The sequence below is a fragment of the Venturia canescens genome, chromosome 5, assembly GCF_019457755.1.
Source record: "Venturia canescens isolate UGA chromosome 5, ASM1945775v1, whole genome shotgun sequence".
NCBI lineage: Eukaryota > Metazoa > Arthropoda > Insecta > Hymenoptera > Ichneumonidae > Venturia > Venturia canescens.
Genome location: NC_057425.1, coordinates 12,662,164 through 12,675,779, shown reverse-complemented (window position 1 = coordinate 12,675,779; position 13,616 = coordinate 12,662,164). Strand labels below are relative to the sequence as shown.

General features: G+C 45.2%; 1 protein-coding gene across 2 annotated transcripts in view; it reads left to right on the top strand.

The window, feature by feature from the left end:
* The window catches only part of sick (sickie), a 268,982-nt gene that overhangs the window by 70,338 nt on the left and 185,028 nt on the right, over nt 1-13,616 (top strand). The gene's annotated exons all lie outside the window — the stretch shown is intronic.

Below are 13,616 nucleotides of genomic sequence, written 5' to 3'. Positions count from 1 at the left end.
GATACAAGTTTTCAGGATGTTTTATAGCGAAACACTTTTTTTGCTATCGTCTCGTACGCGGACGTGTCGAGTCGTTGCTTCTTTTTCGGAAAATGCTCGATGTTGGTTTTTCGGATATGCGCATATCGTAAAGCAGAATAAAGAAAATTTGTGAAGCGCAGGCGACGTCGAAATTCACGAAGAGCGAATGGTCCTCGTGCCACTGTATCATTCTTGCCGCGAACACGTACGAATCGGACGTCCTGAGGGAAGATGAGGGTGCATTCTCGGAGGCTCCGGAGTCTTCTTTTCGCGTAGGGGACCATAATTCACTTACAGTGGTTCCCAACCGTTACCAGACGAATTTTCGACTTCTCCTCGAGGCTTTTGTGTCGTCCAAGTTTCACCGTAACTCGAAGCGAATCGAAGCCGAATTCGCGAGAGGGTTGTCTCGATCAAAACTACCGGGAGATCGCTTCATCGAAATCGGGGACGGCCTCCTGTCTCCTCTTCTTCTGTACACTCGACTAGTTTCAAACTAATTATGAAGAAAGTATACCCAAGTTGTCTGACTTTCCGATCAGAGTTTGCGACTCCGCTTTTCGCTATATTTCACAATTCCTCGGCACTTTACACTCAACGCGGTTCCTGTCGATAAGGAAACACGCTGAAAGTTCCTTTCTCAATCAACCCTTCAAATGTCAAGAGAAAAATAAACCTTCGGCCCCCAACAAAAAAACTATCACGAACCGGCAACACTTAATTTTTATCAGAGCATCAACTGGATCGATCAGTACGAACCAAAGTCCTCGAGCACACATCGAGTGCTCGCTCTACATTTTTAATATAAATCCCAAACAAAGCGTTTCCTGCTTTCATATAAATAATGAGCTGCGCCCACTCCACGGTGTATCCTTCCCACGCAATAAAGTCTTAATATCACCACATCCCTGATGCTACTTCTCTTGATTCACTTATCAAGCATAATAATGAAGATAGCACCCCCAACGAGCATTAACACACCCTCTTCCCGTTTCTCTATGCTCCAATACCCTTCTGCTTCCGCACTTGGAATTTCCATCCCCTCACGCACCGAGTCTCTCTCCCTCTCTCTCTTGTTTTCTCTCGGAGCGTGTGAAAATTGCATAATTGCATATCCAGTCGTGTAACCGTTGGCCAAGTGTGAGTGAAACTTCTTAACGTCTCTGCGGATCTCTGTGTGACGCAACGTACACAAGAGCCACATCAAATGACTGTAGATATACGCGGACAATGAGCTTCTCGCTCATACGGATGGTGACCGAGTCAGAGAGAGAGAGAGAGACGGGAGAGTTAATCGGTGCGGTCCCTGATGCTTCCTCTCTCTCTCTCGCTCGCTCGGATAAGGCCTTCGATGAAATTGAACGTACATATAGAGGCTTCACTCCAAACCGGCGTAATATTGCCTCGCAGTGTGTGAGTTTCCGTCGAAGCGACAACTTTGTGGATACCCCGGTGCGGTGCTCACCAGCAGGATTCTGCGTCGGCCACGACACGACAGACCGCCAAAGGGGTTCCTCGTACCAGAGGAGGGTCGGAGGCGCGCACCGGGGAGTAAAGCGAGAGGTTTGAGAGCCGGTGAGTGGCACAGACGTCGAAAATAATAGACACGTCGGTGTACGTTGACGTATGTTTCGTCCAAGTGCACCCGTACATGTGCGCGCGTTTCCGCGTATGCGTGGGCGGATCCGTACGAGGATAGGTACGAGAAGATACGAAAGGGAGAGTAAAAAGAGGAGATTCGCTTGTGCCTTTGTCGTGTGATTACGAAGGGGCTACTCCGATGCTCGGGGGCGTGTGCCCATCCGCCAGGGACCGAAATTAGGTTCGCCGTGATATCGAGATAGCACCGCGAGGGAGGAAAAACCGGGAGGGGGCTAAAAAAGAGATGCCGAATGGAGGGTCCGAGGCGAAGGGGCAGGAGGCTCGCGAGGCCCGAGCGAGAGCTCTCGCGAAGCATCAAAACTTTTTCCTCTCGTTCGATCTTTCGTGTGTACGTTTCACTAGCTTTCTCCGGTTGCACGCGGAAATTCTTCTCCGAAGGTTCAATATCGCTCGTGCCGATATTAAAAAGACGAAAAAAAAACGGATTCAGTCATCGAGATTCGAACGTAGAAAGAGTACAAACAGAATTCAATTAATCCAGTTTATCAAATTTTCCGACTACCGGTCCTGGCACGAAACAACTTTTCCATCGCCGCCCATTTGAAATTCATCACTCTAATCAAAGCTCAACGCTCTCGGCAGGAATCGCATAGCCGGAATTCCGCGCGTTGATGCGCCCTTCAATGGGATTAATTACCCAAAGTTCATTCAAACGCGATGAAAAAATAAACAATCGCGCGAGGGTAAAAACTGTCGAACGGAGTACAAGTTGACTGTCGCACTGTGGGCGTGTATACTTTCGCGTGCTCTGCTGGGTCTCTGTTGGTTTGGGTGCCCATAACCTCGCACGTAAGACCCTACAGGAGCCTTTTTTATCTCTTCAATTTTTGACTACCGAACTGCCTACAGGCCGAACGGTGTTTCGCTGTCGCGCTCGCTCTTTTCTCTCGTTTCCCCCTCTCTTATCTATACTCTCCGCTCTTTTGACGGTGACAGGAATAACACACGGAAGAAAAAAAGGGCGATGTCCTCGATTCGCTCGTGTGCGCGCGAGGCTCCAGAAAATCAGCTTCATTCAAGGTGATTTTAAATGAATTACAACGAAACCGAATTACGCAATCGCACTGCCGCGACTCCGGAATTTAGTGACGGACATTGAAATAATAAATTGCGACGAAAATTCGCACGTCCGCGAAACGAATCTTAATGAAATAATTCATTCTCGTCTTGCGTGCGCGCTCACACAGAACCCGGAAATGTTGGGCTGCGAACACAGTAACGACAGGTATATAGCTGCGCGGAGGTGAGGATCAGGAAAAGTTGTCGCGCATAGGTGCGAGCTCCGCGCTCGGGAGGAAGTCGCACGTGGACAAAATGACGCTCGTTATCCTATTTAAGATGCTAAATTTAAGTGACACTCTCGAGTCCGCTGCGTCCACGCACAAGCGTGTACGCGCATGCACCAATACGTTTTATCCTCGTAAGCATAGTTCGAGTCAGCGAGATATCCGCGTGTACCTACGTTCTGTTGTAATGAGTCAGAGCGGTGAAATTTAGTCGCGATCGTATATATTAAAGCGCGTGTTTCCCGCACCAGAGTAGTATATTAAAGCTGCGTCGACGGGATAAGCTTAGTCACAAATTACCTCGTCGCTCTGTCACACTAATGCGTGAAATCCCGATGGATCAGGCCGCGCGAATTACGTCAGAGCGTGTAAAATTGTTCCGTACGAGCTAAAATAATCTCAAAATTTGTCTCCCAACAATGCTGATGCTCCGTGTGACAATAGGAGGAAACGCCGTTTCAGAGGCGCGCGGGGCGACCAGTCAAATTTTCATGGGATTCTCAACACCCGAAAACTTCGGGTTCTCGTTACAAACTGCCGCCGGGGCGGTGAAAAAATTTCAGCGATTTCGTCTGCTTCAATTTTTGAGGTTTCCTCAGGAGGAATCCACACCAATCGCGTCCTTCGGATTCGCCGTGTCGGCGGAGCGTATATGCGAATGTTAATTCGGGAAGAACGGAGCCGAGGCTACTTCGCTCTCTTCTATTCGAATCCACTCGAAATCTGCGAAAAAGTAAATGCGACGAATCGATGATTGATCGCTCGCGCTAATTCCTTTTCCTCCATTCCGCACGCTCCACCGGACGCAGAAGACTCGAGTGTTGTCTCGATGATTGATTGCAGGGATAATAATATTTTTTTTCGACCTATTGATGAGCAGTTTTTACTACCACACACGCTTTTTGCACGCTTATTATATTATTTCGCGTTGTACGTTCAATCCCGCGGAGGAGAACTGACGTGTCAAATCTCGAAATCACGTGATCTCCACAAGTGTCTGCCATTATTTATTTCATAATTGCGTACCTTTAATAGCCCAGACACGTAAATAGATGTGCTGCCAAAGTTAGCTCCAGGCCTGGTGATCGATATTCCAGTTATTCGGAGCTCATTATCGCCGCGGTAGTGTCGAACCATTTGAATTTCGTGATTGCTGAAAGCTCCGCGGAGTGTCTGGACGGACGGAGTTTTTCACTCGAAATCAAACGATTTTCTGTCAAGCGCGATCACACCAGTTTTTCATTCGTGTGCTTTCATCACTTTATTCGTAATAATTTCACATTTTATTTCGATTGGATGATAAAGTTGCGAAAGAGGAAATTCAAATCACGAATTAAAATAGCGTTGCTCTTCGAAAGAATGAGTTTCGATGTTCATACATCGAAACTTCGACGTTCGTGCATGACCCGGAATTGATATTCAGGCATCGAGAGTGACGCAAGATGCAAGAGATATTTGTTTGAACAGAGAAAAGAAAACAGAAGTTCGATCGTGAAAAAACTGCCCGCCGATCGTTCAATTTTGTGCGAAAAACCTCGTATATGTATATCATTTGAAGCAAGTACGTTAAACGGTCGGGAGAGGGGCGCATGATGGGCGGCATTACAATTAATGATGGGTGGACGCGTATATATACGTCCGAGCGAACGGAATAGCAATCGATAGTTGGCCGGCACCTGCTCTGAATGTTCATGTGTGTTTTCCCCTTCCCAACTAATGTGGCCTTTGACGGAGGACGGAACACTCGATATGCGTTTTTTTTGCACTTTGACCACCCTCCGTGAACTTTTACAATATTAAGTAGCTTTACATTGAGATTGTTCTCTCTCTCTCTCTCCCTCCCTCTCGCTTTCAACGATTTTTCGATTTCTAGGGACTTTCGTTAGTATTTTTTTCCCTAACGTGCCTACGTTCCGTCACGTACATCGGGAGCATGTCTAGGAATCGTCCAAGGACGTTTCTTCCGAATAAAAAGTCTGACCTCTGGTATCTCGATTGTTGCGATGTAAGTTTGCAATCATTTTTCCAATAGCAGTCCTGCTGTGAAAATATGGGAATAATACCTTCATAAATTAGTGGTTTGATGAATTATTTAATTAAAAAGTGACAATAATGTAAGAATTCTATTTTGTGTTGAAGAAAATGACGATTTGATTTTAAAGATCGAATGAAATTTATTCATTTAATTAGTTAAATCATTCACAACGTAATAAAAAATTAAAAAAAAAAATTAAAAAAAAACAGTAAACTTATCTTTTTATTTTCGTGGCTTTCAAGTTCTGCTCTTATCATCGGACCTATTCGTTCGATCGCGTTCCATCTCCACTAAAATAAATTCAACGGTCTATCTCGACACTCGCGAAAACTTGGAGAGGGGGAATCGAGTCGCGGAGAAATATTTTGCTCGAATTATAGTATACGTTAAAATTTGGAGACAGAATTCGAGTTCTAATTCCTCGTTACAATAACAAATGTTCAATCCTCGATCGAAGGCGACGTCGAGATCGTCGATAATTTTTTGTTAATTCATCGCGCGACGTATCGTAGAGACGGTGAATTGGCACTTCCATCAGTTCACTTGACATCGTACAAAACTGCACCGAATTTTTTTAAAACCCTTCACAAAATCGTTAATTTCACGACCGCGATTTAAAAAGTAATCAAACCTGCGTTGAGTACGTTCACTCGTATAGTTTGCTACTCATTTTCTCGATTCTGGAAAACAAAACGAACAATTTGCCAAATTTTCTGACATTTAGCACGATTTCGAAACACACGCAGTTTTTGACCGAGTCAAACAGTTAATAAATTTGCATTGAAACAAAGTTTATTGATACAAGCTTGAAGCTCAAAATTCCAATAACTTCGCTCGCTTTTTATCCCCTTTCTAAAGTGCTCGCGCCAACATGCGAATATCAGTTCGGCAACAGATAAAAAAAAACAACGAGGTTAACAAATACAGAAATGAGCTGTATTTTTTTTCTAGTGAAGGATACCCGCTGACGTAGTCGCTGCTTAAAAAAACACTCTGACCAACGCTCCGCTGTTCTTTCCCAGTACAAAAGAATCGCCGAGCATTTTTGAGGTCTAAATTCGTCCTGAAGTGCTCTTCGGAGGCTCAGAATCATTATCATCGCGACGACGATTGTCCGCGATGGTATTCAAGATGTGCCGTACCGCGGTGTACACCGCACGCGAACGTCGGGAAAATCCTAAACTAGCACGTACACATTCGTCCGCTCGAGTCTCACAGTCAGCTTGACGACGCTGTCATGAATCTTTGCGATGATGTATCCCGAGCCTGTGCCGAAGCACGTCACTATTAGCACGCGTGTACAGTCATACATTCAAAATACACTAACGCGTCTCAGACTCGCGCTTATAAACACATTATTGTGTTCGGGTGCGTCCATGACAGTAAACTTGCTGACGCGAAGTCGCTTGCTTCGGATGAGAAGAGACTTTTCCGTTAAAAAATGAATGATCAAGTGCTGAGCTACGAAAAAAATAATCAAAAAATCCATCACGAAAATTACTTTTTTTTTTATATTTTTGTGCTGATGGTGCTTAAATATTTATCACGACGCACTAGTCGTGGTTTTTGTCGTGATTAAAATCATTTTATGGTTTACGTGGATCGATTGTGGTACGATATTATTTGGGTGATTTTTTGTGTGGTAACAAATCAGACAAATGGCTTCTCCCAAATGTGTTAATTCTCTCGATAACTTCTGTCATATATAACTATAAATATTATAAAAGAAGAAATGGGTGTTGCACAAAAAATCATACAAACGATTGTTTTCAACCGATGCTGTTGGTTATTCAAGTAAAAACTTAAATTTGAATCCACGAATTTTTGTTTTTCTTGAAAATTGTTAAAAAATTCTAAAACACGTATGTCGTATCAATAAAAATAAGTCTCGACGTGTGCTAGGAAGAAAAACAAAGCTGTATTTTAATTTGACGTGCCTAGATACTCAAAAGAATAATACAATTTTTGGAGGGGGGAAAAAAAGTTGAATTCCGTAAACCTCCGTAATCGAAACGGTTTCAAACATCCATTGACCTTTTTTTTCTGCGCCTCAAACCTCAAACCCCAAAAAATCCAACTTGAAGCCTCGTCTTGAGTTTGATGGGACTTTCCTCCGTCTGTTGGGGTTAATATTCTAAAAGAATAATACACGAATGTAAAACTGTGGGCGAAATTAGCCCGAACTTAGCTTTCACGTACGTTGCACGTCGGGGCTCATGCGTGCACGTATTTGGCTCACCTATACGCGCCGATCTTCTTGTACATTCGTGTACACACGTATGTTTATAGATACGCACGTGTGTGCACGTAAGAGTCGAGGCAGCGTAGTCGCTGGAACGAAGACGGCGAAGACGTCTATGCCCGAACGAGCGAGAGCGTATAGCGGGGTATTCAGTTACGTCCGGTGCGTCGAGGCGTCGGGACGCCTTTCCCATTCGTTCCGTGTTCCTTGAGATCCCACCACGCGTGTGTTTATCTATAGAAAACGCCGGCAAAACGTGTCTTAGCACGCGTGTCTTTTTACCTACGTCGTAAACGTCGCCTCCCTCGGTCCCCGCTCCACGAGCAATCTCGTCGTAGGGTTTTTCTCCCCTCGCGTTTCACCGGGCGCCCAGAATCCGAAGATGCTTATCACTGATGAACGGCATCGTCGAGCGGGCGCCACGCGCGTGCCCTGTGCCGCGACACCCCGTGTCCATCGTTAATTAATCGCGGAATTTGTTAATCGATCGTTAAGATTTCCGCCTCCAGTCCTCCGTCATTATCGTCTCTCTCGAGGCGCTTGATTCTCATCAATTTCTTATTCGGGACTCATTTTGGCTTTTCAATCGCTTTTTCTCGAAGCAAATCTTTTCCTCGGGAGGCAATCATCGCGGTTCATTCTTTTCATTTTGCAGTGTTTTTTTCCGATGATTTTTCTATAATCGGGAAGTGAATATCATTCGGTTTGGAGAGTGCTTACTTTATTTCATTCTTCACATCCTCGTGAGATCGGTGCAGTGCTTTTCGCTCGTTTCTTCATTGTCAACGTCCGATGGAAGAGGTTCTGCCGCTCGTCAAGTGTGCCTGATGAACGACGGAGTGTCAAACTCGATATCTTGTCCCTAAACGAATATCATTTAAATTGAATAATCGGATAATTTGGCGATCTTCACCGTGTGTCACAAACACCCTCGACGTCTCTATTATGTATATCGTGTTTCGTGTTACGGCTTATTCTACTCGATTCAATCTCGCTCGTTTGCGCTCGAGAGTGAGCTCCGAGCAGTCAGTGCGACGTTTTTTCTTCGCCCTGGCAGTGCGTTTCGCGTTGACGATCTTTAGCAGCACCCAAGTGTTGCTTGTCGGAGGGTATTTTTTGAAACAGTGAAATTCATTACGAGTGCTCTCGGTTGTTTATCGAGGACTGCGACCAATTATTCATCCGAATAGTTCCGAATAGCCATTAGACTGACGAGCAGACAAACACGGAGCTATAAATAACAAGAGCTCTGGAGAAGAAAATCACTTGCGAAATTCTTGCACCGATCCTCGGTCTAGATATCGATCTAAACTCGTTGCGATCGCTGTTTCTAATTGTCCTAATCGCAATTCCGCAACGGACGACTTTTTCCGGATACGGAATCTCGGGAACGATCGTCATATCGCTTCTTCGTGAACGTTCGCGTGAAGTTTTCATCGAATCGTGATCGTTTGGGGCTCAATGTGCTCATCGATATTGGTGGATTCGGGCATTGCAGCATGACAATATCACATGCCACCGTTAAATATTGCCTCGAATGTCTCTCGTCGTTTGAAAACGGTTTATTGATCAACGCGACTCGTCGCAACCGAAGGGATTGCTCGAAGCTGTCGTCATGGCGTGCATCAGAGCGCCGAGATCGGTTCGGAGCTCGAGCGACGACATCAAAGCCGATTCTACAAGAAACACGGTCCAGGTACAACAATAACGGACGCAATTTTGTGCTTTTTATTCTAGAAAAATGTTTGCGTTGAGGAGAGCGATCAGAAAAATGTGTTTAAACGCACTTTTTTTGTTATTCGAAGCTCCTGCAGTTGGAAGCCGCGCCACGAGCGGGGCGGGGGCGGGGAGGGGGGCGATGGGAGCACGTGGGGAAAGAAGTAAAAAGCAGACGTTTCATTTCCCCGGCGCGCGGTTATCCAACGTCAGCGGCTCGCGTCGCGACGTTATTCCGAAATGCTCGTGAGATTCGGCGTCATTCTGAGAAAGGGAGATAAAAAAATCTGGAAAAGCCAACAGGTCCGTAGAAGATCCGAGTGAAAACAGTCTCGTTGTGACATTTCTTTTGCAACGAGAATATAAAAAATTGAGACGAAAAGAAATAACGAAAGTGGGAGCAGGAGATGAAGGGGGAAAAAATGAACATCGAAAGACTGAGAGCTGACGAAGCGCCAGTTCTAGTCGTCGTTAGTGCCAGTGGAGGAGTCGCCTCTCTCTCGTTGCCCGCGAGGCGCGGTGACCCGAAATTATGAAGGAAATAATCTCATTTCTCTCTTTGGAACGAACAAAAATAGTCGCGTCGTCTCGCTCCTCGCTTCTATCTGTCTTTTCCTCGTCTCCCTTTTTCTCCTCACTTTCGGCCTGCGCGCGCTCTCGTTCACGTTGCGGCACACGCGGCCCGCGAGACTCGCGCGCTCTCTCAACAGCCTTACAACAGCAGCGAAATGTCTCTCCCTTTCTTCCTCTCTTTCCCTCCCTCACTCTTTCTCTGCTGCTGCTGCTGCTGCTGCTGCTGCAACAGCCACGGGATTGCACTGCCGCAAATACGCGACCGAAACGCAAGTGTCTCCTCGGTGCGCGTAGTACGAGGAAAATATATAGGTAGGGCATAAATGCAACCGAGAAAGCTGAGTCTCGACCCAAGAATAAGCGCACATGTACAGGGCGCCGCAAAACTCGTTCCCGTGGACCCCGAACTCGGGATTTTCATCCCTCAAGCCTTTCGAAACGAAACTGACGCCGATGAACTTTACGTTTGACAGCGGAAAACGTTCAGCCGTCAAAAGCCTTATTCGGCTCCGTCAGTCCTCAGGATAAAGCGACGCGGGGAAAAAGTTCAGCATGAAAAGTTGGCGCCTCGAGACCCAGCATGCTCGTTAAGGAGGGTGGATCACGAAATCAAAATAATCAGAATTTGATCAAATTTGGTGATAAGATTCTTTGACATCAAGTTATCGAATAATTGAGCGTTAAATCCAAGTTCTTATGCCCGAGATGTATAACTGTATTTATGTAAACTCTATGCTTATACACGTAAACTTTAGCGTTCAGTTACTCGAGAGCTATGTGGTAGAAAAATCTAAAAAAATTTATATTTTCTTATATTTTTTTTACAGAATACATTTATCAAATTTTATGAAATTCTTATAATTTTGAAATTTTTAATGTATTTAACATGGTTTAGCATGGCAACATTTTGTATCGTCTCGATCCACCCTCGCCTTAAGAGCATGGATCAGTCGACTAACCTCACCTCGAATTTTCGAAATGAAAATTCTCCGCTGTCGTTTGACTAATCAAAAAAGGCTCTGTCAGCGGACGCGGAAAGATGGCAAAAATACGCTGACAGGGGCTTTTTTTTATTGATCGAACCGTGTCGAACATATTCAATTTCGAAAATTGCAGCTATCTCTCTCGCACTCACGGTGGCGAGATAGCGATTGCTCCATCACCTTAACGTGATTCCGGGATCCCCGATTCTTCCAAAATTCAGCTGTCATCTACGCTGCGTCCGAAGAGAAAAAGCTTAGCACGAATATCCTCGAGCTAAATTCCGCGATTCTTCAGCCCTGCAGTTCTGCTCTCCATTCGATTTTTGGAGTGCTCTGTATACATACGCACAAGGTGTTTGCTTCAATGTCTATGCACCACTGGGTGCATACATCATGGATGTAAGCACGTATGGAACCCTGACAAAAAGCTCGACCTCGTGTTTTTGTACTCTCTGACTAATCTTTACTCTCCGTGTACCTTTTCTCGGTGTCCAGCATTGTCTCATGCTCTTGTTTGACTTTTCTGTTTACCATTCGTCGCATTCTCCTGCCGACGTCTCTTATTTCGTCTAACTTTATATCGACAAAGAGCATGTAGACTCGAGCAGTGCGGCTTCGTTCCTCGATAGCGGATTTTCGAATGCTCGTAACCCGAGAAGCTTCGTCGAGTCACGAGGGTGACCAGCATCTTCGAACGAGATTTTTACGATCGTCCTAGCGATGGATTTGCTATTGAAAAGTCATGGATATTTCTCGCGGAGTAACGTTTCAGGGAACTAGAATATTTATCTTCGAAGGGAATGATTCAGAGGCGTCCGCGCCACTTCACAGCGCCTACAGTGTTGAACCAGGAGAAATCTTCGAGTCTGTTCGTCCATGCTGGTTCTATCGGACTCGTATCAGAACACTCGTGACATCAGTCGATTTAATTGCACACACTTTTTAACTGCCAAATCTACTTCTCGAGTTTTATGATCTTCCATTATTGTCTCCAGCTGTTCTGGCTGATGGCTCGCGACCTTTCGTCATTCCGGATAAAAAGTGAAGCCCAAGGCAGCAGGGCTTTCCAATACGAAATCACTCCCTGGAACTGTCAGCGTAAAACTACTCGAAGATCAAGCTTTGTGACTCACTCATCCTCTTTTCTGTATTAGATGACGAAAGTACTCCACATAAACACGTGCACACGCGCACCGAACGTACGGTAAGTAACTAAGTTCTGGAGGCGCACAGAGCTGTTATTGTTTACGGGAAGCTCTGTCCACGCTCCATGGTCGTGACGTATTCACCATTAGTCGTGGTTTCGCAGTGTCGTGACACACTCTCCGCTTATTCACCATCAGTCTTCTGCCTTCGGTCTCTACCTCGCCTGCGTTTCCGCAGTCGCTGTTAGCAGGCAGCGTGTCCTCTTTGTACGCTGCTACAAGAACAACGATAATTTCTGTATGGCGTTTAATAACTGCGAAATAATGTTCATTGTTTTGCTCAGCCACTTTTTTATTCAGACTTTCAAGGGTGTGAGAAAATCGATTTTGATATTGAAATATGGTGGCATAGGAGTAGGGCTCTATGCCGTAATATTTATTAATTTTTACGAACATGTAATTTTTTGTGAAGCGAGAACTCGATGAAAATTAATACGCGATGCCGAAACGTACAAGCGCGAATGAAATTCTGCTACACGCGACAGTAAATTTTCAAACATTTCGGCGCATCGGCGATACTTGTATTCGAGCTCTTGGAAGTCGACTACGCTCAAATGTGAAATGAACAATTGAGAAATTATCATTTGGAAACGACACGAAAGTTACAACGTTTTTGGTAAAAACCTCCAAAATGGGCGACGTAAAATCCTAACACTGGCGAGGATTTCACGGACTTGATCCGACGAGCTGAAACAGTTGAAATCTAATGACGAATTCATCGCTGATCAGTGAGCTTCCGGACCCTCCAATTACACTACCCCTGAACAACCAGTCCACCCCACATAAGCTCCAGGATTAATTATCGCCCTGACTTTGAATTATAATTTAATGGAGAATCCGATTTGTCCAGCAGCATTGTTAGCACCAATAATGTTTTATGATTTTGCCTGATCTCCCCGGTTTCTCGGATCTTTGGAATTCACAGCAACATTATCAATTCGACCGCTCCTTCGTGCACTGAACTTTCTTCATCGATCTCTCTCACCACGCGAACGTCTATGTACGCCCATTCGTTTTACTTCGTCTCAGCACCAGCTCAGCTTTACACTGTTAACTTTATGGGCCTGTGCAGCGTCCGAACGAGGAGATGATGCTTACTTCTCGCTTGCCCGCTCGGAGTCAGCAAACTCTGCTGCTCGCCAATTTTCATTAAGCCTCGAATACGATGGCGATAACGTATCTGTTCCCGCGCGGTGTATGGGGAATTCCGTTTGCGCTTGATCGATTATTCGCGATTTTGAGTTCCACGTGCGGTCCCAGGGACATTTTCAAATTCAGGATTTTTACAAATGGAAAATCGCAATCATTTCTTTCGCACGGAAATCCCACGATTTTTGCTTAAGCAGCGACCAAAAACTTGTTCACCTTACAACGGAAAAATTCTACGTCGATTTCGATCGAGTTCTCTCTTTGTGACCGAGCGGTAAACGGCTCTGCATATTATTTCTGTAACAAAGATAAGCGTCAGCGATTCGCGAACGTCACGAAAGGCAAATGCGAGAAATTATCGCCGCGAGGCTGCACCAGCTCAGCGCTCATGACAAGGAAATAATAATCGCGGAACTCGCCTCCCCGTCCATTTGCCCGTATACTTTGGATAATGTAAGACGAATGCGAGCACATATCGTATCTTTAAATACGTATTACCGATACTCACAAGATCGTCGTATGTACACAGCGTGATGGGTTTTCGAATCTATCGCTTTCCCAGATGCCTCCGAGCGTCGAGATCTCTCGGGTAAATAATCGAGCGCGGTCTTTCCATCGCTTGGTGCAATTCCATCGATTGTACAACATTTTTAATGTGACATTTGAGTACGAAGGATGATCAGAGCGATTATTTCCCGATTCGAAGGGGGAATGGAGAAAGGCGATTAAACTATTATTTAGTAT